This window comes from Phalangium opilio, unplaced genomic scaffold (assembly GCF_054372755.1).
Source record: "Phalangium opilio isolate 3A_F unplaced genomic scaffold, DU_Popi_V2 ptg000019l_1, whole genome shotgun sequence".
Lineage (NCBI taxonomy): Eukaryota > Metazoa > Arthropoda > Arachnida > Opiliones > Phalangiidae > Phalangium > Phalangium opilio.
Genome location: NW_028324152.1, coordinates 4,108,515 through 4,132,414, shown reverse-complemented (window position 1 = coordinate 4,132,414; position 23,900 = coordinate 4,108,515). Strand labels below are relative to the sequence as shown.

The 23,900-nt window shown below is 46.7% G+C and overlaps 10 non-coding genes across 10 annotated transcripts; all 10 read left to right on the top strand.

Moving 5' to 3' along the window:
• The first annotated feature begins 2,182 nt into the window (after positions 1-2,182).
• On the top strand, positions 2,183-2,255 carry TRNAY-GUA (transfer RNA tyrosine (anticodon GUA)). Its single transcript has one exon. It is a non-coding gene; the product is annotated as a tRNA-Tyr (tRNA).
• A 1,397-nt stretch (positions 2,256-3,652) lies between these two features.
• Positions 3,653-3,725, top strand: TRNAY-GUA (transfer RNA tyrosine (anticodon GUA)). The gene has a single exon. It is a non-coding gene; the product is annotated as a tRNA-Tyr (tRNA).
• A 1,398-nt stretch (positions 3,726-5,123) lies between these two features.
• Positions 5,124-5,196, top strand: TRNAY-GUA (transfer RNA tyrosine (anticodon GUA)). The gene has a single exon. It is a non-coding gene; the product is annotated as a tRNA-Tyr (tRNA).
• A 1,838-nt stretch (positions 5,197-7,034) lies between these two features.
• On the top strand, positions 7,035-7,107 carry TRNAY-GUA (transfer RNA tyrosine (anticodon GUA)). Its single transcript has one exon. It is a non-coding gene; the product is annotated as a tRNA-Tyr (tRNA).
• A 1,691-nt stretch (positions 7,108-8,798) lies between these two features.
• TRNAY-GUA (transfer RNA tyrosine (anticodon GUA)) lies at positions 8,799-8,871 on the top strand. Its single transcript has one exon. It is a non-coding gene; the product is annotated as a tRNA-Tyr (tRNA).
• A 2,280-nt stretch (positions 8,872-11,151) lies between these two features.
• Positions 11,152-11,224, top strand: TRNAY-GUA (transfer RNA tyrosine (anticodon GUA)). The gene has a single exon. It is a non-coding gene; the product is annotated as a tRNA-Tyr (tRNA).
• A 1,250-nt stretch (positions 11,225-12,474) lies between these two features.
• TRNAY-GUA (transfer RNA tyrosine (anticodon GUA)) lies at positions 12,475-12,547 on the top strand. The gene has a single exon. It is a non-coding gene; the product is annotated as a tRNA-Tyr (tRNA).
• A 1,397-nt stretch (positions 12,548-13,944) lies between these two features.
• On the top strand, positions 13,945-14,017 carry TRNAY-GUA (transfer RNA tyrosine (anticodon GUA)). Its single transcript has one exon. It is a non-coding gene; the product is annotated as a tRNA-Tyr (tRNA).
• Positions 14,018-18,499: 4,482 nt separating this feature from the next.
• TRNAY-GUA (transfer RNA tyrosine (anticodon GUA)) lies at positions 18,500-18,572 on the top strand. Its single transcript has one exon. It is a non-coding gene; the product is annotated as a tRNA-Tyr (tRNA).
• Positions 18,573-23,586: 5,014 nt separating this feature from the next.
• TRNAY-GUA (transfer RNA tyrosine (anticodon GUA)) lies at positions 23,587-23,659 on the top strand. Its single transcript has one exon. It is a non-coding gene; the product is annotated as a tRNA-Tyr (tRNA).
• The last annotated feature ends 241 nt before the right edge of the window (positions 23,660-23,900 follow it).

Genomic DNA, 23,900 nt, shown 5'->3' with positions numbered 1-23,900 from the left:
GCGTTCGGCTGTTAACCAATAGGTTGGTGGTTCGAGCCCACCCGGGAGAGGTGTTGTGGGGTCTCAGATGTAGCGTAAAAAGTCAAAACTTTTCCACAATACGTGACAACCATTTGATTTCTGAGTTTCCGTGGCTCAATGGTTAGCGCGTTCGGCTGTTAACCAATAGGTTGGTGGTTCGAACCCACCCGGGAGCGGTGTTGTGAGGTCTCTGATGTGACGTAAAAAGTCGAAGTTTTTCCACAATACCTGACGACCATATCATTTTTGGACTTCCGTGTGGCCATGGTTAGCGCGCTCAGCTGTTATTCAAAAGGTTGGTGGTTCGAGCCCATCTGGGAGCGGTGTTGTGAGGTATCAGTTGTAACGTAAAAAGTCAGAGTTTTTCCACAATACCTGACGAACATTTAAATTTTGGGCTTCCGTGGCGCAATGGTTTGCGCGTTCAGCTGTTAACCGAAAGGTTCGTGGTTCGAGCCCACCCGGGATAGGTGTTGTGGGGTCTCAGATCTACCGTGAAAAGTCATAACTTTTCCACAATACCTAACAACTATTTAATTTCTGAGCTTCCGTGGCTCAATGGTTGGCGCGTTCAGCTGTTAACCGAAAGGTTGGTGGTTCGAGCCCACACGGCAGAGATGTTGTGGGGTCTCAGATGTAGCGTGAAAAGTCATAACTTTTCCACAATACCTGAAAAACATTAAATTTCTGAGTTTCCGTGGCTCAATGGTTAGCGCGTTCGGCTGTTAACCAATAGGTTGGTGGTTCGAACCCACCCGGGAGCGGTGTTGTGAGGTCTCTGATGTGACGTAAAAAGTCAAAGTTTTTCCACAATACCTGACGACCATATCATTTTTGGACTTCCGTGTGGCAATGGTTAGCGCGCTCAGCTGTTATTCAAAAGGTTGGTGGTTCGAGCCCACCTGGGAGCGGTGTTGTGAGGTATCAGTTGTAACGTAAAAAGTCAGAGTTTTTCCACAATACCTGACGAACATTTAATTTTTGGGCTTCCGTGGCGCAATGGTTAGCGCGTTCAGCTGTTAACCAAAAGGTTCGTGGTTCGAGCCCACCCGGGATAGGTTTTGTAGGGTCTCAGATCTACCGTGAAAAGTCATAACTTTTCCACAATACCTGACAACCACTTAATTTCTGAGCTTCCGTGGCGCAATGGTTAGCGCGTTCGTCTGTTAACCAATAGGTTGGTGGTTCGAGCCCACCCGGGAGAGGTGTTGTGGGGTCTCAGATGTAGCGTGAAAAGTCATAACTTTTCCACAATACCTGAAAAACATTTAATTTCTGAGCTTCCGTGGCTCAATGGTTGGCGCGTTCGGCTGTTGACCAATAGGTTGGTGGTTCGAGCCCACCCGGGAGAGGTGTTGTGGGGTCTCAGATGTAGCGTAGAAAGTCAAAACATTTCCACAATACGTGACAACCATTTAATTTCTGAGCTTCCGTGGCGCACTGGTTAGCGCGTTCAGCTGTTAACCGAAAGGTTGGTGTTTCGAGCCCACCCGGGAGAGATGTTGTGGGGTCTCAGATGTAGCGTGAAAAGTCATCACTTTTCCACAATACCTGAAAAACCTTTAATTTCTGAGTTTCCGTGGCTCAATGGTTAGCGCGTTCGGCTGTTAACCAATAGATTGGTGGTTCGAGCATACCCGAGAGCGGTGTTGTGAGGTCTCTGATGTGACGTAAAAAGTCAGAGTTTTTCCACAATACCTGTCGACCATTTAATTTTTGGGCTTCCGTGGCGCAATGGTTAGCTCGTTCGGCTGTTAACCGAAAGGTTGGTGGTACGAGCCCATCCGGGAGCGGTGTTGTGAGGTCTCTGATGTAACGTAAAAAGTCAGAGTTTTTCCACAATACCTGACGAACATTTAATTTTTGGGCTTCCGTGGCGCAATGGTTAGCGCGTTCAGCTGTTAACCGAAAGGTTGTTGGTTAGAGCCCACCCGGGATTGGTGTTGTAGGGTCTCAGATGTAGCGTGAAATGTCATCACTTTTCCACAATACCTGAAAAACCTTTAATTTCTGAATTTCCGTGGCTCAATGGTTAGCGCGTTCGGCTGTTAACCAATAGATTGGTGGTTCGATCATACCCGGGAGCGGTGTTGTGAGGTCTCTGATGTGACGTAAAAAGTCAGAGTTTTTCCACAATACCTGACGAACATTTAATTTTTGGGCTTCCGTGGCGCAATGGTTAGCGCGTTAAGCTGTAAACCGAAAGGTTGGTGGTTCGAACCCACCCGGGAGCGGTGTTGTGAGGTCTCTGATGTGGCGTGAAAAGTCAAAGTTTTTCCACAATACCTGACGACCATATCATTTTTGGGCATCCGTGTGGCAATGGTTAGCGCGCTCAGCTGTTATTCAAAAGGTTGGTGGTTCGAGCCCACCTGGGAGCGGTGTTGTTAGGTATCAGTTGTAACGTAAAAAGTCAGAGTTTTTCCACAATACCTGACGAACATTTAATTTTTGGGCTTCCGTGGCGCAATGGTTTGCGCGTTCAGCTGTTAACCGAAAGGTTCGTGGTTCGAGCCCACCCGGGATAGGTGTTGTGGGGTCTCAGATCTACCGTGAAAAGTCATAACTTTTCCACAATACCTGACAACCATTTAATTTCTGAGCTTCAGTGGCTCAATGGTTGGCGCGTTCGGCTGCTGGCCAATAGGTTGGTGGTTCGAACCCACCCGGGAGAGGTGTTGTGGGGTCTCAGATGTAGCGTGAAAAGTCATAACTTTTCCAAAATACCTGAAAAACATTTAATTTCTGAGTTTCCGTGGCTCAATGGTTAGCGCGTTCGTCTGTTAACCAATAGGTTGGTGGTTCGAGCCCGCCCGGGAGAGGTGTTGTGGGGTCTCAGATGTAGCGTGAAAAGTCATAACTTTTCCACAATACCTAACAACTATTTAATTTCTGAGCTTCCGTGGCTCAATGGTTGGCGCGTTCGGCTGTTGACCAATAGGTTGGTGGTTCAAGCCCACCCGGGAGAGGTGTTGTGGGGTCTCAGATGTAGCGTAGAAAGTCAAAACTTTTCCACAATACGTGACAACCATTTAATTTCTGAGCTTCCGTGGCGCACTGGTTAGCGCGTTCAGCTGTTAACCGAAAGGTTGGTGTTTCGAGCCCACCCTGGAGAGATGTTGTGCGGTCTCAGATGTAGCGTGAAAAGTCATCACTTTTCCACAATACCTAACAACTATTTAATTTCTGAGCTTCCGTGGCTCAATGGTTGGCGCGTTCGGCTGTTGACCAATAGGTTGGTGGTTCGAGCCCACCCGGGAGAGGTGTTGTGGGGTCTCAGATGTAGCGTGAAAAGTCATCACTTTTCCACAATACCTGAAAAACCTTTAATTTCTGAGTTTCCGTGGCTCAATGGTTAGCGCGTTCGGCTGTTAACCAATAGATTGGTGGTTCGAGCATACCCGAGAGCGGTGTTGTGAGGTCTCTGATGTGACGTAAAAAGTCAGAGTTTTTCCACAATACCTGACGAACATTTAATTTTTGGGCTTCCGTGGCTCAATGGTTAGCGCGTTCAGCTGTTAACCGAAGGGTTGGTGGATCGAGCCCACCCGGGATAGGTGTTGTGGGGTCTCAGATCGACCGTGAAAAGTCATAACTTTTCCACAATGCCTGAAAAACATTTAATTTCTGAGTTTCCGTGGCTCAATGGTTAGCGCGTTCAGCTGTAAACCGAAAGGTTGGTGGTTCGAACCCACCCGGGAGCGGTGTTGTGAGGTCTCTAATGTGGCGTGAAAAGTCAAAGTTTTTCCACAATACCTGACGACCATATCATTTTTGGGCTTCCGTGTGGCAATGGTTAGCGCGCTCAGCTGTTATTCAAAAGGTTGGTGGTTCGAGCCCACCTGGGAGCGGTGTTGTGAGGTATCAGTTGTAACGTAAAAAGTCAGAGTTTTTCCACAATACCTGACGAACATTCAATTTTTGGGCTTCCGTGGCGCAATGGTTTGCGCGTTCAGCTGTCAACCGAAAGGTTCGTGGTTCGAGCCCACCCGGGATAGGTGTTGTGGGGTCTCAGATCTACCGTGAAAAGTCATAACTTTTACACAATACCTGACAACCATTTAATTTCTGAGCTTCAGTGGCTCAATGGTTGGCGCGTTCGGCTGTTGGCCAATAGGTTGGTGGTTCGAGCCCACCCGGGAGAGGTGTTGTGGGGTCTCAGATGTAGCGTGAAAAGTCATAACTTTTCCACAATACCTGAAAAACTTTTAATTTCTGAGTTTCCGTGGCTCAATGGTTAGCGCGTTCGTCTGTTAACCAATAGGTTGGTGGTTCGAGCCCACCCGGGAGAGGTGTTGTAGGTTCTCAGATGTAGCGTGAAAAGTCATAACTTTTCCACAATACCTGAAAAAACATTTTATTTCTGAGTTTCCGTGGCTCAATGGTTAGCGCGTTCGTCTGTTAACCAATTGGTTGGTGGTTCGAGCCCACTCGGGAGAGGTGTTGTGGGGTCTCAGATGTAGCGTGAAAAGTCATAGCTTTTCCACAATACCTGACAAATATTTAATTTCTGAGCTTCCGTGGCTCAATGGTAGGCGCGTTCGGCTGTTAACCAATAGGTTGGTGGTTCGAGCCCACCCGGGAGAGGTGTTGTGGGGTCTCAGATGTAGCGTGAAAAGTCATAACTTTTCCACAATACCTGAAAAACATTTCATTTCCGAGTTTCCGTGGCTCAATGGTTAGCGCGTTCGGCTGTAATCCAACAGGTTGGTGGTTCGAGCCCACCCGGGAGCGGTGTTTTGGGATCTCAAATGTAACGTAAAAAGGCAAAGTTTTTCCACAATACCTGTCGACCATTTAATTTTTGGGCTTCCGTGGCGCAATGGTTAGCTCGTTCGGCTGTTAACCGAAAGGTTGTTTGTTAGAGCCCACCCGGGATTGGTGTTGTAGGGTCTCAGATGTAGCGTGAAATGTCATCACTTTTCCACAATACCTGAAAAACCTTTAATTTCTGAGTTTCCGTGGCTCAATGGTTAGCGCGTTCGGCTGTTAACCAATAGATTGGTGGTTCGATCATACCCGGGAGCGGTGTTGTGAGGTCTCTGATGTGACGTAAAAAGTCAGAGTTTTTCCACAATACCTGACGAACATTTAATTTTTGGGCTTCCGTGGCGCAATGGTTAGCGCGTTCAGCTGTAAACCGAAAGGTTGGTGGTTCGAACCCACCCGGGAGCGGTGTTGTGAGGTCTCTGATGTGGCGTGAAAAGTCAAAGTTTTTCCACAATACCTGACGACCATATCATTTTTGGGCATCCGTGTGGCAATGGTTAGCGCGCTCAGCTGTTATTCAAAAGGTTGGTGGTTCGAGCCCACCTGGGAGCGGTGTTGTTAGGTATCAGTTGTAACGTAAAAAGTCAGAGTTTTTCCACAATACCTGACGAACATTTAATTTTTGGGCTTCCGTGGCGCAATGGTTTGCGCGTTCAGCTGTTAACCGAAAGGTTCGTGGTTCGAGCCCACCCGGGATAGGTGTTGTGGGGTCTCAGATCTACCGTGAAAAGTCATAACTTTTCCACAATACCTGACAACCATTTAATTTCTGAGCTTCAGTGGCTCAATGGTTGGCGCGTTCGGCTGTTGGCCAATAGGTTGGTGGTTCGAGCCCACCCGGGAGAGGTGTTGTGGGGTCTCAGATGTAGCGTGAAAAGTCATAACTTTTCCACAATACCTGAAAAACATTTAATTTCTGAGTTTCCGTGGCTCAATGGTTAGCGCGTTCGTCTGTTAACCAATAGGTTGGTGGTTCGAGCCCGCCCGGGAGAGGTGTTGTGGGGTCTCAGATGTAGCGTGAAAAGTCATAACTTTTCCACAATACCTAACAACTATTTAATTTCTGAGCTTCCGTGGCTCAATGGTTGGCGCGTTCGGCTGTTGACCAATAGGTTGGTGGTTCGAGCCCACCCGGGAGAGGTGTTGTGGGGTCTCAGATGTAGCGTAGAAAGTCAAAACTTTTCCACAATACGTGACAACCATTTAATTTCTGAGCTTCCGTGGCGCACTGGTTAGCGCGTTCAGCTGTTAACCGAAAGGTTGGTGTTTCGAGCCCACCCTGGAGAGATGTTGTGCGGTCTCAGATGTAGCGTGAAAAGTCATCACTTTTCCACAATACCTAACAACTATTTAATTTCTGAGCTTCCGTGGCTCAATAGTTGGCGCGTTCGGCTGTTGACCAATAGGTTGGTGGTTCGAGCCCACCCGGGAGAGGTGTTGTGGGGTCTCAGATGTAGCGTAGAAAGTCAAAACTTTTCCACAATACGTGACAACCATTTAATTTCTGAGCTTCCTTGGCGCACTGGTTAGCGCGTTCAGCTGTTAACCGAAAGGTTGGTGTTTCGAGCCCACCCGGGAGAGATGTTGTGGGGTCTCAGATGTAGCGTGAAAAGTCATAACTTTTCCACAATACCTGAAAAACATTTCATTTCCGAGTTTCCGTGGCTCAATGGTTAGCGCGTTCGGCTGTAATCCAACAGGTTGGTGGTTCGAGCCCACCCGGGAGCGGTGTTTTGGGATCTCTGATGTGGCGTGAAAAGTCAAAGTTTTTCCACAATACCTGACGACCATATCATTTTTGGGCTTCCGTGTGGCAATGGTTAGCGCGCTCAGCTGCTATTCAAAAGGTTGGTGGTTCGAGCCCACCTGGGAGCGGTGTTGTGAGGTATCAGTTGTAACGTAAAAAGTCAGAGTTTTTCCACAATACCTGACGAACATTCAATTTTTGGGCTTCCGTGGCGCAATGGTTTGCGTGTTCAGCTGTTAACCGAAAGGTTCGTGGTTCGAGCCCACCCGGGATAGGTGTTGTGGGGTCTCAGATCTACCGTGAAAAGTCATAACTTTTACACAATACCTGACAACCATTTAATTTCTGAGCTTCAGTGGCTCAATGGTTGGCGCGTTCGGCTGTTGGCCAATAGGTTGGTGGTTCGAGCCCACCCGGGAGAGGTGTTGTGAGGTCTCTGATGTGACGTAAAAAGTCAGAGTTTTTCCACAATACCTGACGAACATTTAATTTTTGGGCTTCCGTGGCGCAATGGTTAGCGCGTTCAGCTGTAAACCGAAAGGTTGGTGGTTCGAACCCACCCGGGAGCGGTGTTGTGAGGTCTCTGATGTGGCGTGAAAAGTCAAAGTTTTTCCACAATACCTGTCGACCATTTAATTTTTGGGCTTCCGTGGCGCAATGGTTAGCTCGTTCGGCTGTTAACCAATAGGTTTGTGGTTCGAGCCCACCCGGGAGAGGTGTTGTGGGGTCTCAGATGTAGCGTGAAAAGTCATAGCATTTCCACAATACCTGACAACCATTTAATTTCTGAGCTTCCGTGGCTCAATGGTTAGCGCGTTCGGCTGTTAACCAATAGGTTTGTGGTTCGAGCCCAACCGGGAGAGGAGTTGTGGGGTCTCAGATGTAGCGTAAAAAGTCAAAGTTTTTCCACAATACCTGACGACCATTTAATTTTTGGGCTTCCGTGGCACAATGGTTTGCGCGTTCAGCTGTTAACCGAAAGGTTCGTGGTTCGAGCCCACCCGGGATAGGTGTTGTGGGGTCTCAGATCTACCGTGAAAAGTCATAACTTTTCCACAATACCTAACAACTATTTAATTTCTGAGCTTCCGTGGCTCAATGGTTGGCGCGTTCAGCTGTTAACCGAAAGGTTGGTGGTTCGAGCCCACACGGGAGAGATGTTGTGGGGTCTCAGATGTAGCGTGAAAAGTCATAACGTTTCCACAATACCTGAAAAACATTTAATTTCTGAGTTTCCGTGGCTCAATGGTCAGCGCGTTCGGCTGTTAACCAATAGGTTGGTGGTTCGAACCCACCCGGGAGCGGTGTTGTGAGGTCTCTGATGTGACGTAAAAAGTCAAAGTTTTTCCAAAATACCTGACGACCATATCATTTCTGAGCTTCCGTGGCACAATGGTTAGCGCGTTCGTCTGTTAACCAATAGGGTGGTGGTTCGAGCCCACCCGGGAGAGGTGTTGTGGGGTCTCAGATGTAGCGTGAAAAGTCATAACTTTTCCACAATACCTGAAAAACATTTCATTTCCGAGTTTCCTTGGCTCAATGGTTAGCGCGTTCGGCTGTTAACCAATAGGTTGGTGGTTCGAGCCCACCCGGGAGCGGTGTTTTGGGATCTCAAATGTAACGTAAAAAGGCAAAGTTTTTCCACAATACCTGTCGACCATTTAATTTTTGGGCTTCCGTGGCGCAATGGTTAGCTCGTTCGGCTGTTAACCGAAAGGTTGGTGGTACGAGCCCATCCGGGAGCGGTGTTGTGAGGTCTCTGATGTAACGTGAAAAGTCAGAGTTTTTCCACAATACCTGACGAACATTTAATTTTTGGGCTTCCGTGGTGCAATGGTTAGCGCGTTCAGCTGTTAACCGAAAGGTTGTTGGTTAGAGCCCACCCGGGATAGGTGTTGTAGGGTCTCAGATGTACCGTGAAAAGTCATAACTTTTCCACAATACCTGACAACCATTTAATTTCTGAGCTTCCGTGGCTCAATGGTTAGCGCGTTCGGCTGTTAACCAATAGGTTGGTGGTTCGAGCCCACCCGGGAGCGGTGTTTTGGGATCTCAAATGTAACGTAAAAAGGCAAAGTTTTTCCACAATACCTGTCGACCATTTAATTTTTGGGCTTCCGTGGCGCAATGGTTAGCTCGTTCGGCTGTTAACCGAAAGGTTGGTGGTTCGAGCCCACCCGGGAGCGGTGTTTTAGGATCTCAAATGTAACGTAAAAAGTCAAAGTTTTTCCACAATACCTGACGAACATTTAATTTTTGGGCTTCCGTGGCGCAATGGTTAGTGCGTTCAGCTGTAAACCGAAAGGTTGGTGGTTCGAACCCACCCGGGAGCGGTGTTGTGAGGTCTCTGATGTGGCGTGAAAAGTCAAAGTTTTTCCACAATAAATGACGACCATATCATTTTTGGGCTTCCGTGTGGCAATGGTTAGCGCGCTCAGCTGTTATTCAAAAGGTTGGTGGTTCGAGCCCACCTGGGAGCGGTGTTGTTAGGTATCAGTTGTAACGTAAAAAGTCAGAGTTTTTCCACAATACCTGACGAACATTTATTTTTTGGGCTTCCGTGGCGCAATGGTTAGCTCGTTCGGCTGTTAACCGAAAGGTTGGTGGTACGAGCCCATCCGGGAGCGGTGTTGTGAGGTCTCTGATGTAACGTGAAAAGTCAGAGTTTTTCCACAATACCTGACGAACATTTAATTTTTGGGCTTCCGTGGTGCAATGGTTAGCGCGTTCAGCTGTTAACCGAAAGGTTGTTGGTTAGAGCCCACCCGGGATAGGTGTTGTAGGGTCTCAGATGTACCGTGAAAAGTCATAACTTTTCCACAATACCTGACAACCATTTAATTTCTGAGCTTCCGTGGCTCAATGGTTAGCGCGTTCGGCTCTTAACCAACAGGTTGGTGGTTCGAGCCCACCCGGGAGAGGTGTTGTGGGGTCTCAGATGTAGCGTGAAAAGTCATAGCATTTCCACAATACCTGACAACCATTTAATTTCTGAGCTTCCGTGGCTCAATGGTTAGCGCGTTCGGCTGTTAACCAATAGGTTTGTGGTTCGAGCCCAACCGGGAGAGGTGTTGTGGGGTCTCAGATGTAGCGTAAAAAGTCAAAACTTTTCCACAATACGTGACAACTATTTAATTTCTGAGTTTCCGTGGCTCAATGGTTAGCGCGTTCGGCTGTTAACCAATAGGTTGGTGGTTCGAACCCACCCGGGAGCGGTGTTGTGAGGTCTCTGATGTGACGTAAAAAGTCAAAGTTTTTCCACAATACCTGACGACCATTTAATTTTTGGGCTTCCGTGGCACAATGGTTTGCGCGTTCAGCTGTTAACCGAAAGGTTCGTGGTTCGAGCCCACCCGGGATAGGTGTTGTGGGGTCTCAGATCTACCGTGAAAAGTCATAACTTTTCCACAATACCTAACAACTATTTAATTTCTGAGCTTCCGTGGCTCAATGGTTGGCGCGTTCAGCTGTTAACCGAAAGGTTGGTGGTTCGAGCCCACACGGGAGAGATGTTGTGGGGTCTCAGATGTAGCGTGAAAAGTCATAACGTTTCCACAATACCTGAAAAACATTTAATTTCTGAGTTTCCGTGGCTCAATGGTTAGCGCGTTCGGCTGTTAACCAATATGTTGGTGGTTCGAACCCACCCGGGAGCGGTGTTGTGAGGTCTCTGATGTGACGTAAAAAGTCAAAGTTTTTCCAAAATACCTGACGACCATATCATTTCTGAGCTTCCGTGGCGCAATGGTTAGCGCGTTCGTCTGTTAACCAATAGGTTGGTGGTTCGAGCCCACCCGGGAGAGGTGTTGTGGGGTCTCAGATGTAGCGTGAAAAGTCATAACTTTTCCACAATACCTGAAAAAACATTTTATTTCTGAGTTTCCGTGGCTCAATGGTTAGCGCGTTCGTCTGTTAACCAATTGGTTGGTGGTTCGAGCCCACTCGGGAGAGGTGTTGTGGGGTCTCAGATGTAGCGTGAAAAGTCATAACTTTTCCACAATACCTGAAAAACATTTCATTTCCGAGTTTCCGTGGCTCAATGGTTAGCGCGTTCGGCTGTTAACCAATAGGTTGGTGGTTCGAGCCCACCCGGGAGCGGTGTTTTGGGATCTCAAATGTAACGTAAAAAGGCAAAGTTTTTCCACAATACCTGTCGACCATTTAATTTTTGGGCTTCCGTGGCGCAATGGTTAGCTCGTTCGGCTGTTAACCGAAAGGTTGGTGGTACGAGCCCATCCGGGAGCGTTGTTGTGAGGTCTCTGATGTAACGTAAAAAGTCAGAGTTTTTCCACAATACCTGACGAACATTTAATTTTTGGGCTTCCGTGGCGCAATGGTTAGCGCGTTCAGCTGTTAACCGAAAGGTTGTTGGTTAGAGCCCACCCGGGATTGGTGTTGTAGGGTCTCAGATGTAGCGTGAAATGTCATCACTTTTCCACAATACCTGAAAAACCTTTAATTTCTGAGTTTCCGTGGCTCAATGGTTAGCGCGTTCGGCTGTTAACCAATAGATTGGTGGTTCGAGCATACCCGGGAGCGGTGTTGTGAGGTCTCTGATGTGACGTAAAAAGTCAGAGTTTTTCCACAATACCTGACGAACATTTAATTTTTGGGCTTCCGTGGCGCAATGGTTAGCGCGTTCAGCTGTAAACCGAAAGGTTGGTGGTTCGAACCCACCCGGGAGCGGTGTTGTGAGGTCTCTGATGTGGCGTGAAAAGTCAAAGTTTTTCCACAATACCTGACGACCATATCATTTTTGGGCTTCCGTGTGGCAATGGTTAGCGCGCTCAGCTGTTATTCAAAAGGTTGGTGGTTCGACCCCACCCGGGAGAGGTGTTGTGGGGTCTCAGATGTAGCGTGAAAAGTCATAACTTTTCCACAATACCTGAAAAACATTTAATTTCTGAGTTTCCGGGGCTCAATGGTTAGCGCGTTCGTCTGTTAACCAATAGGTTGGTGGTTCGAGCCCGCCCGGGAGAGGTGTTGTGGGGTCTCAGATGTAGCGTGAAAAGTCATAACTTTTCCACAAAACCTAACAACTATTTAATTTCTGAGCTTCCGTGGCTCAATGGTTGGCGCGTTCGGCTGTTGACCAATAGGTTGGTGGTTCGAGCCCACCCGGGAGAGGTGTTGTGGGGTCTCAGATGTAGCGTAGAAAGTCAAAACGTTTCCACAATACGTGACAACCATTTAATTTCTGAGCTTCCTTGGCGCACTGGTTAGCGCGTTCAGCTGTTAACCGAAAGGTTGGTGTTTCGAGCCCACCCGGGAGAGATGTTGTGGGGTCTCAGATGTAGCGTGAAAAGTCATAACTTTTCCACAATACCTGAAAAACATTTCATTTCCGAGTTTCCGTGGCTCAATGGTTAGCGCGTTCGGCTGTAATCCAACAGGTTGGTGGTTCGAGCCCACCCGGGAGCGGTGTTTTGGGATCTCAAATGTAACGTAAAAAGGCAAAGTTTTTCCACAATACCTGTCGACCATTTAATTTTTGGGCTTCCGTGGCGCAATGGTTAGCTCGTGCGGCTGTTAACCGAAAGGTTGGTGGTACGAGCCCACCCGGGATAGGTGTTGTAGGGTCTCAGATGTACCGTGAAAAGTCATAACTTTTCCACAATACCTGACAACCATTTAATTTCTGAGCTTCCGTGGCTCAATGGTTAGTGCGTTCGCCTCTTAACCAACAGGTTGGTGGTTCGAGCCCACCCGGGAGAGGTGTTGTGGGGTCTCAGATGTAGCGTGAAAAGTCATAGCATTTCCACAATACCTGAAAAACATTTCATTTCCGAGTTTCCGTGGCTCAATGGTTAGCGCGTTCGGCTGTTAACCAATAGGTTGGTGGTTCGAGCCCACCCGGGAGCGGTGTTTTGGGATCTCAAATGTAACGTAAAAAGGCAAAGTTTTTCCACAATACCTGTCGACCATTTAATTTTTGGGCTTCCGTGGCGCAATGGTTAGTGCGTTCAGCTGTAAACCGAAAGGTTGGTGGTTCGAACCCACCCGGGAGCGGTGTTGTGAGGTCTCTGATGTGGCGTGAAAAGTCAAAGTTTTTCCACAATACCTGTCGACCATTTAATTTTTGGGCTTCCGTGGCGCAATGGTTAGCTCGTTCGGCTGTTAACCAATAGGTTTGTGGTTCGAGCCCACCCGGGAGAGGTGTTGTGGGGTCTCAGATGTAGCGTGAAAAGTCATAGCATTTCCACAATACCTGACAACCATTTAATTTCTGAGCTTCCGTGGCTCAATGGTTAGCGCGTTCCTCTGTTAACCAATAGGTTTGTGGTTCGAGCCCAACCGGGAGAGGTGTTGTGGGGTCTCAGATGTAGCGTAAAAAGTCAAAACTTTTCCACAATACGTGACAACTATTTAATTTCTGAGTTTCCGTGGCTCAATGGTTAGCGCGTTCGGCTGTTAACCAATAGGTTGGTGGTTCGAACCCACCCGGGAGCGGTGTTGTGAGGTCTCTGATGTGACGTAAAAAGGCAAAGTTTTTCCACAATACCTGTCGACCATTTAATTTTTGGGCTTCCGTGGCGCAATGGTTAGCTCGTGCGGCTGTTAACCGAAAGGTTGGTGGTACGAGCCCACCCGGGATAGGTGTTGTAGGGTCTCAGATGTACCGTGAAAAGTCATAACTTTTCCACAATACCTGACAACCATTTAATTTCTGAGCTTCCGTGGCTCAATGGTTAGCGCGTTCGCCTCTTAACCAACAGGTTGGTGGTTCGAGCCCACCCGGGAGAGGTGTTGTGGGGTCTCAGATGTAGCGTGAAAAGTCATAGCATTTCCACAATACCTGACAACCATTTAATTTCTGAGCTTCCGTGGCTCAATGGTTAGCGCGTTCGGCTGTTAACCAATAAGTTTGTGGTTCGAGCCCAACCGGGAGAGGTGTTGTGGGGTCTCAGATGTAGCGTAAAAAGTCAAAACTTTTCCACAATACGTGACAACTATTTAATTTCTGAGTTTCCGTGGCTCAATGGTTAGCGCGTTCGGCTGTTAACCAATAGGTTGGTGGTTCGAACCCACCCGGGAGCGGTGTTGTGAGGTCTTTGATGTGACGTAAAAAGTCAAAGTTTTTCCAAAATACCTGACGACCATATCATTTCTGAGCTTCCGTGGCGCAATGGTTAGCGCGTTCGTCTGTTAACCAATAGGGTGGTGGTTCGAGCCCACCCGGGAGAGGTGTTGTGGGGTCTCAGATGTAGCGTGAAAAGTCATAACTTTTCCACAATACCTGAAAAACATTTCATTTCCGAGTTTCCGTGGCTCAATGGTTAGCGCGTTCGGCTGTTAACCAATAGGTTGGTGGTTCGAGCCCACCCGGGAGCGGTGTTTTGGGATCTCAAATGTAACGTAAAAAGGCAAAATTTTTCCACAATACCTGTCGACCATTTAATTTTTGGGCTTCCGTGGCGCAATGGTTAGTGCGTTCAGCTGTAAACCGAAAGGTTGGTGGTTCGAACCCACCCGGGAGCGGTGTTGTGAGGTCTCTGATGTGGCGTGAAAAGTCAAAGTTTTTCCACAATACCTGACGACCATATCATTTTTGGGCTTCCGTGTGGCAATGGTTAGCGCGCTCAGCTGTTATTCAAAAGGTTGGTGGTTCGAGCCCACCCGGGATAGGTGTTGTAGGGTCTCAGATGTACCGTGAAAAGTCATAACTTTCCACAATACCTGACAACCATTTAATTTCTGAGCTTCCGTGGCTCAATGGTTAGCGCGTTCGGCTCTTAACCAACAGGTTGGTGGTTCGAGCCCACCCGGGAGAGGCGTTGTGGGGTCTCAGATGTAGCGTGAAAAGTCATAGCATTTCCACAATACCTGACAACCATTTAATTTCTGAGCTTCCGTGGCTCAATGGTTAGCGCGTTCGGCTGTTAACCAATAGGTTTGTGGTTCGAGCCCAACCGGGAGAGGTGTTGTGGGGTCTCAGATGTAGCGTAAAAAGTCAAAACTTTTCCACAATACGTGACAACTATTTAATTTCTGAGTTTCCGTGGCTCAATGGTTAGCGCGTTCGGCTGTTAACCAATAGGTTGGTGGTTCGAACCCACCCGGGAGCGGTGTTGTGAGGTCTCTGATGTGACGTAAAAAGTCAAAGTTTTTCCACAATACCTGACGACCATTTAATTTTTGGGCTTCCGTGGCACAATGGTTTGCGCGTTCAGCTGTTAACCGAAAGGTTCGTGGTTCGAGCCCACCCGGGATAGGTGTTGTGGGGTCTCAGATCTACCGTGAAAAGTCATAACTTTTCCACAATACCTAACAACTATTTAATTTCTGAGCTTCCGTGGCTCAATGGTTGGCGCGTTCGGCTGTTAACCGAAAGGTTGGTGGTTCGAGCCCACACGGGAGAGATGTTGTGGGGTCTCAGATGTAGCGTGAAAAGTCATAACGTTTCCACAATACCTGAAAAACATTTAATTTCTGAGTTTCCGTGGCTCAATGGTTAGCGCGTTCGGCTGTTAACCAATATGTTGGTGGTTCGAACCCACCCGGGAGCGGTGTTGTGAGGTCTCTGATGTGACGTAAAAAGTCAGTTTTTCCAAAATACCTGACGACCATATCATTTCTGAGCTTCCGTGGCGCAATGGTTAGCGCGTTCGTCTGTTAACCAATAGGTTGGTGGTTCGAGCCCACCCGGGAGAGGTGTTGTGGGGTCTCAGATGTAGCGTGAAAAGTCATAACTTTTCCACAATACCTGAAAAAACATTTTATTTCTGAGTTTCCGTGGCTCAATGGTTAGCGCGTTCGTCTGTTAACCAATTGGTTGGTGGTTCGTGCCCACTCGGGAGAGGTGTTGTGGGGTCTCAGATGTAGCGTGAAAAGTCATAACTTTTCCACAATACCTGAAAAACATTTCATTTCCGAGTTTCCGTGGCTCAATGGTTAGCGCGTTCGGCTGTTAACCAATAGGTTGGTGGTTCGAGCCCACCCGGGAGCGGTGTTTTGGGATCTCAAATGTAACGTAAAAAGGCAAAGTTTTTCCACAATACCTGTCGACCATTTAATTTTTGGGCTTCCGTGGCGCAATGGTTAGCTCGTTCGGCTGTTAACCGAAAGGTTGGTGGTACGAGCCCATCCGGGAGCGGTGTTGTGAGGTCTCTGATGTGGCGTGAAAAGTCAAAGTTTTTCCACAATACCTGACGACCATATCATTTTTGGGCTTCCGTGTGGCAATGGTTAGCGCGCTCAGCTGTTATTCAAAAGGTTGGTGGTTCGAGCCCACCTTAGAGCGGTGTTGTTAGGTATCAGTTGTAACGTAAAAAGTCAGAGTTTTTCCACAATACCTGACGAACATTTAATTTTTGGGCTTCCGTGGCGCAATGGTTTGCGCGTTCAGCTGTTAACCGAAAGGTTCGTGGTTCGAGCCCACCCGGGATAGGTGTTGTGGGGTCTCAGATCTACCGTGAAAAGTCATAACTTTTCCACAATACCTGACAACCATTTAATTTCTGAGCTTCAGTGGCTCAATGGTTGGCGCGTTCGGCTGTTGGCCAATAGGTTGGTGGTTCGAGCCCACCAAGGGAGAGGTGTTGTGGGGTCTCAGATGTAGCGTGAAAAGTCATAACTTTTCCACAATACCTGAAAAACATTTAATTTCTGAGTTTCCGGGGCTCAATGGTTAGCGCGTTCGTCTGTTAACCAATAGGTTGGTGGTTCGAGCCCGCCCGGGAGAGGTGTTGTGGGGTCTCAGATGTAGCGTGAAAAGTCATAACTTTTCCACAAAACCTAACAACTATTTAATTTCTGAGCTTCCGTGGCTCAATGGTTGGCGCGTTCGGCTGTTGACCAATAGGTTGGTGGTTCGAGCCCACCCGGGAGAGGTGTTGTGGGGTCTCAGATGTAGCGTAGAAAGTCAAAACGTTTCCACAATACGTGACAACCATTTAATTTCTGAGCTTCCTTGGCGCACTGGTTAGCGCGTTCAGCTGTTAACCGAAAGGTTGGTGTTTCGAGCCCACCCGGGAGAGATGTTGTGGGGTCTCAGATGTAGCGTGAAAAGTCATAACTTTTCAACAAAACCTGAAAAACATTTCATTTCCGAGTTTCCGTGGCTCAATGGTTAGCGCGTTCGGCTGTAATCCAACAGGTTGAGGTTCGAGCCCACCCGGGAGCGGTGTTTTGGGATCTCAAATGTAACGTAAAAAGGCAAAGTTTTTCCACAATACCTGTCGACCATTTAATTCTTGGGCTTCCGTGGCGCAATGGTTAGCTCGTGCGGCTGTTAACCGAAAGGTTGGTGGTACGAGCCCATCCGGGAGCGGTGTTGTGAGGTCTCTGATGTAACGTAAAAAGTCAGAGTTTTTCCACAATACCTGACGAACATTTAATTTTTGGGCTTCCGTGGTGCAATGGTTAGCGCGTTCAGCTGTTAACCGAAAGAGTGTTGGTTAGAGCCCACCCGGGATAGGTGTTGTAGGGTCTCAGATGTACCGTGAAAAGTCATAACTTTTCCACAATACCTGACAACCATTTAATTTCTGAGCTTCCGTGGCTCAATGGTTAGCGCGTTCGCCTCTTAACCAACAGGTTGGTGGTTCGAGCCCACCCGGGAGAGGTGTTGTGGGGTCTCAGATGTAGCGTGAAAAGTCATAGCATTTCCACAATACCTGACAACCATTTAATTTCTGAGCTTCCGTGGCTCAATGGTTAGCGCGTTCGGCTGTTAACCAATAGGTTTGTGGTTCGAGCCCAACCGGGAGAGGTGTTGTGGGGTCTCAGATGTAGCGTAAAAAGTCAAAACTTTTCCACAATACGTGACAACTATTTAATTTCTGAGTTTCCGTGGCTCAATGGTTAGCGCGTTCGGCTGTTAACCAATAGGTTGGTGGTTCGAACCCACCCGGGAGCGGTGTTGTGAGGTCTCTGATGTGACGTAAAAAGTCAAAGTTTTTCCACAATACCTGACGACCATTTAATTTTTGGGCTTCCGTGGCACAATGGTTTGCGCGTTCAGCTGTTAACCGAAAGGTTCGTGGTTCGAGCCCACCCGGGATAGGTGTTGTGGGGTCTCAGATCTACCGTGAAAAGTCATAACTTTTCCACAATACCTAACAACTATTTAATTTCTGAGCTTCCGTGGCTCAATGGTTGGCGCGTTCAGCTGTTAACCGAAAGGTTGGTGGTTCGAGCCCACACGGGAGAGATGTTGTGGGGTCTCAGATGTAGCGTGAAAAGTCATAACGTTTCCACAATACCTGAAAAACATTTAATTTCTGAGTTTCCGTGGCTCAATGGTTAGCGCGTTCGGCTGTTAACCAATAGGTTGGTGGTTCGAACCCACCCGGGAGCGGTGTTGTGAGGTCTCTGATGTGACGTAAAAAGTCAAAGTTTTTCCAAAATACCTGACGACCATATCATTTCTGAGCTTCCGTGGCGCAATGGTTAGCGCGTTCGTCTGTTAACCAATAGGTTGGTGGTTCGAGCCCACCCGGGAGAGGTGTTGTGGGGTCTCAGATGTAGCGTGAAAAGTCATAACTTTTCCACAATACCTAACAACTATTTAATTTCTGAGCTTCCGTGGCTCAATGGTTGGCGCGTTCGGCTGTTGACCAATAGGTTGGTGGTTCGAGCCCACCCGGGAGAGGTGTTGTGGGGTCTCAGATGTAGCGTAGAAAGTCAAAACTTTTCCACAATACGTGACAACCATTTAATTTCTGAGCTTCCGTGGCGCACTGGTTAGCGCGTTCAGCTGTTAACCGAAAGGTTGGTGTTTCGAGCCCACCCGGGAGAGATGTTGTGGGGTCTCAGATGTAGCGTGAAATGTCATCACTTTTCCACAATACCTGAAAAACCTTTAATTTCTGAGTTTCCGTGGCTCAATGGTTAGCGCGTTCGGCTGTTAACCAATAGATTGGTGGTTCGAGCATACCCGGGAGCGGTGTTGTGAGGTCTCTGATGTGACGTAAAAAGTCAGAGTTTTTCCACAATACCTGACGAACATTTAATTTTTGGGCTTCCGTGGCTCAATGGTTAGCGCGTTCAGCTGTAAACCGAAAGGTTGGTGGTTCGAACCCACCCGGGAGCGGTGTTGTGGGTCTCAGATCTACCGTGAAAAGTCATAACTTTTCCACAATACCTGACAACCATTTTATTTCTGAGCTTCAGTGGCTCAATGGTTGGCGCGTTCGGCTGTTGGCCAATAGGTTGGTGGTTCGAGCCCACCCGGGAGAGGTGTTGTGGGGTCTCAGATGTAGCGTGAAAAGTCATAACTTTTCCACAATACCTGAAAAACATTTAATTTCTGAGTTTCCGTGGCTCAATGGTTAGCGCGTTCGTCTGTTAACCAATAGGTTGGTGGTTCGAGCCCGCCCGGGAGAGGTGTTGTGGGGTCTCAGATGTAGCGTGAAAAGTCATAACTTTTCCACAATACCTAACAACTATTTAATTTCTGAGCTTCCGTGGCTCAATGGATGGCGCGTTCGGCTGTTGACCAATAGGTTTGTGGTTCGAGCCCACCCGGGAGAGGTGTTGTGGGGTCTCAGATGTAGCGTAGAAAGACAAAACGTTTCCACAATACGTGACAACCATTTAATTTCTGAGCTTCCGTGGCGCACTGGTTAGCGCGTTCAGCTGTTAACCGAAAGGTTGGTGTTTCGAGCCCACCCGGGAGAGATGTTGTGGGGTCTCAGATGTAGCGTGAAAAGTCATCACTTTTCCACAATACCTAACAACTATTTAATTTCAGAGCTTCCGTGGCTCAATGGTTGGCGCGTTCAGCTGTTAACCGAAAGGTTGGTGGTTCGAGCCCACCCGGGAGAGATGTTGTGGGATCTCAGATGTTGTGGGATCTCAGATGTAGCGTGAAAAGTCATAACTTTTCCACAATACCTGAAAAACATTTAATTTCTGAGTTCCCGTGGCTCAATGGTTAGCGCGTTCGGCTGTTAACCAATAGGTTGGTGGTTCGAACCCACCCGGGTGCGGTGTTGTGAGGTCTCTGATGTGACGTAAAAAGTCAAAGTTTTTCCAAAATACCTGACGACCATATCATTTTTGGGCTTCCGTGTGGCAATGGTTAGCGCGCTCAGCTGTTATTCAAAAGGTTGGTGGTTCGAGCCCACCTTGGAGCGGTGTTGTGAGGTATCAGTTGTAACGTAAAAAGTCAGAGTTTTTCCACAATACCTGACGAACATTTAATTTTTGGGCTTCCGTGGCGCAATGGTTAGCGCGTTCAGCTGTTAACCAAAAGGTTCGTGGTTCGAGCCCACCCGGGATAGGTGTTGTGGGGTCTCAGATCTACCGTGAAAAGTCATAACTTTTCCACAATACCTGACAACCATTTAATTTCTGAGCTTCCGTGGCGCAATGGTTAGCGCGATTGTCTGTTAACCAATAGGTTGGTGGTTTGAGCCCACCTGGGAGAGGTGTTGTGGGGTCTCAGATGTAGCGTGAAAAGTCATAACTTTTCCACAAATTATATAAAAAAGACTTGGTTTGCCCAAGCCTTAAAAACAAAACGATAAGAGTTTTTCCAGTTGACTGAAGCGCGGATATTATTTTTCTCTATTGAATTTTAAAGACAATCCGTATTTTACTACTCTTTAGAATTTAATTCAATCACCTGATTTTACTGCTAATGGATTAGTTTCCTATAAATTAATTGAAATAAAAAACTACTTATCTCAGATTTTTCAACAACAATTCCAATTTCCTGAAACATTTTATCATGCATTTATTATTTTGAGTGATATCGTGTAAATTTAATCAAACTGACACTATCTTTTTTAATTTCCGTGAATTTTCTTTTCAAAAGGTTTTAAACACATCAAGTTTTCATAATGTAGTCAACTAAACAGCAACTCAACCAACACTCCTTAAATCTTCCCCACTAGTACTGATATGCACAGTACAATAATTGTGACTGTGCTAAAAGAAACGAACCCCTTTATAAAATATAAGAAAGGTTATAACAGCCCCCTTTTGCATTCAAAAAGAACGCATATAATCATGATATAATATATTATTACTGAGAGTATTATTTGAAAATTAAAGTACGTTCTCCCTTGAAAAGAAAAAAATTCATGATAAAATGTTTGAGGAAAATGGAATTGTTCTTGAAAAATCTGAGATAAGTAGTTTTTTATTTCAATTAATTTATAGGAAACTAATCCATTAGCAGTAAAATCAGGTGATTGAATTAAATTCTAAAGAGTAGTAAAATACGGATTGTCTTTAAAATTCAATAGAGAAAAATAATATCCGCGCTTCAGTCAACTGGAAAAACTCTTATCGTTTTGTTTTTAAGGCTTGGGCAAACCAAGTCTTTTTTATATAATATCTGTTCCTTCAGCCTTAATTTGTATTAATCTACTATAAAAATAATAATATGCTTGTCAAACGTCATTAATTCGACGTTCCAGTAAGATGTTCGTGAGCATATTGGCTCACTCCGAGTGCCTCTCATTATTTTATGGGAAAGATTAAAATTTTAAATCATTTGGCAGGGGAGTGGTAAATTAATTCACAATTGGTAGGCGGGTGGTAAACTAGTTCACCATAGATAGGCGGGTGGTAACTTATTTCATGAAAAAAAGGCGGTTGGTAACTCAATTAAGTTTAGCTGACCTTTTTGTATAGATTTAAAAAAAAGGTTGTTTCTAAACCACGCGCCAGCACGCGCACATTTCATTGAAAGTTTGTTATTTAAGAATTTTGCCTTCTATATACTAAGATTCTTCATCAAAAATAGACAACGAGCTTTCCAAGACTCGAACCTGCGATGTTTTGCCTCGAATGCAAACGCGTTATCCATTACGCCACATGCCCGTACTTCGTAACAAAAAAAAATATCCAAACATTGTGTTTATAGGATTATTTCATTTATGTTGAATAAAAGATCTGTAAAAATAAACACCGAGCTTGCCAGGACTCGAACCTGCAATCTTCTGCTCCGTAGGCAGACGCGTTATCCTATGCGCCACAAACCCGATGGAGGCTAAACATAATGTTATGCAAACAGTGTAATATATGTAACGGTTTTACCATGATTTATAAATTAATTAAAATAAAATACTTAGACTTAATTGTTCTTAATCAAACTTCAGAAGTTCAACATTCAATAGTTGCTTGATAATTCAAAAGTGTTCCGAACCTTAACTTCGCAGTAGTTTCTGAGTTATTCGATGGAGTGGACCACCAAAAATCCCATGCTTTTTCTATGGGACGCTAAGCCTAAAATCTGTGAATTATTTCTTTAACATTACGGGAGAGTGTGGGTTCTTATCTAGAAGGGCCTACCGGCCCTCTAGAATACCTGAAAAACATTTAATTTCTGAGTTTCCGGGTCTCAATGGTTAGCGCGTTCGTCTGTTAACCAATAGGTTGGTGGTTCGAGCCCGCCCGGGAGAGGTGTTGTGGGGTCTCAGATGTAGCGTGAAAAGTCATAACTTTTCCACAAAACCTAACAACTATTTAATTTCTGAGCTTCCGTGGCTCAATGGTTGGCGCGTTCGGCTGTTGACCAATAGGTTGGTGGTTCGAGCCCACCCGGGAGAGGTGTTGTGGGGTCTCAGATGTAGCGTAGAAAGTCAAAACGTTTCCACAATACGTGACAACCATTTAATTTCTGAGCTTCCTTGGCGCACTGGTTAGCGCGTTCAGCTGTTAACCGAAAGGTTGGTGTTTCGAGCCCACGCGGGAGAGATGTTGTGGGGTCTCAGATGTAGCGTGAAAAGTCATAACTTTTCAACAAAACCTGAAAAACATTTCATTTCCGAGTTTCCGTGGCTCAATGGTTAGCGCGTTCGGCTGTTAACCAATAGGTTTGTGGTTCGAGCCCAACCGGGAGAGGTGTTGTGGGGTCTCAGATGTAGCGTAAAAAGTCAAAACTTTTCCACAATACGTGACAACTATTTAATTTCTGAGTTTCCGTGGCTCAATGGTTAGCGCGTTCGGCTGTTAACCAATAGGTTGGTGGTTCGAACCCACCCGGGAGCGGTGTTGTGAGGTCTCTGATGTGACGTAAAAAGTCAAAGTTTTTCCACAATACCTGACGACCATTTAATTTTTGGGCTTCCGTGGCACAATGGTTTGCGCGTTCAGCTGTTAACCGAAAGGTTCGTGGTTCGAGCCCACCCGGGATAGGTGTTGTGGGGTCTCAGATCTACCGTGAAAAGTCATAACTTTTCCACAATACCTAACAACTATTTAATTTCTGAGCTTCCGTGGCTCAATGGTTGGCGCGTTCAGCTGTTAACCGAAAGGTTGGTGGTTCGAGCCCACACGGGAGAGATGTTGTGGGGTCTCAGATGTAGCGTGAAAAGTCATAACGTTTCCACAATACCTGAAAAACATTTAATTTCTGAGTTTCCGTGGCTCAATGGTTAGCGCGTTCGGCTGTTAACCAATAGGTTGGTGGTTCGAACCCACCCGGGAGCGGTGTTGTGAGGTCTCTGATGTGACGTAAAAAGTCAAAGTTTTTCCAAAATACCTGACGACCATATCATTTCTGAGCTTCCGTGGCGCAATGGTTAGCGCGTTCGTCTGTTAACCAATAGGTTGGTGGTTCGAGCCCACCCGGGAGAGGTGTTGTGGGGTCTCAGATGTAGCGTGAAAAGTCATAACTTTTCCACAATACCTAACAACTATTTAATTTCTGAGCTTCCGTGGCTCAATGGTTGGCGCGTTCGGCTGTTGACCAATAGGTTGGTGGTTCGAGCCCACCCGGGAGAGGTGTTGTGGGGTCTCAGATGTAGCGTAGAAAGTCAAAACTTTTCCACAATACGTGACAACCATTTAATTTCTGAGCTTCCGTGGCGCACTGGTTAGCGCGTTCAGCTGTTAACCGAAAGGTTGGTGTTTCGAGCCCACCCGGGAGAGATGTTGTGGGGTCTCAGATGTAGCGTGAAATGTCATCACTTTTCCACAATACCTGAAAAACCTTTAATTTCTGAGTTTCCGTGGCTCAATGGTTAGCGCGTTCGGCTGTTAACCAATAGATTGGTGGTTCGAGCATACCCGGGAGCGGTGTTGTGAGGTCTCTGATGTGACGTAAAAAGTCAGAGTTTTTCCACAATACCTGACGAACATTTAATTTTTGGGCTTCCGTGGCTCAATGGTTAGCGCGTTCAGCTGTAAACCGAAAGTTTGGTGGTTCGAACCCACCCGGGAGCGGTGTTGTGGGTCTCAGATCTACCGTGAAAAGTCATAACTTTTCCACAATACCTGACAACCATTTTATTTCTGAGCTTCAGTGGCTCAATGGTTGGCGCGTTCGGCTGTTGGCCAATAGGTTGGTGGTTCGAGCCCACCCGGGAGAGGTGTTGTGGGGTCTCAGATGTAGCGTGAAAAGTCATAACTTTTCCACAATACCTGAAAAACATTTAATTTCTGAGTTTCCGTGGCTCAATGGTTA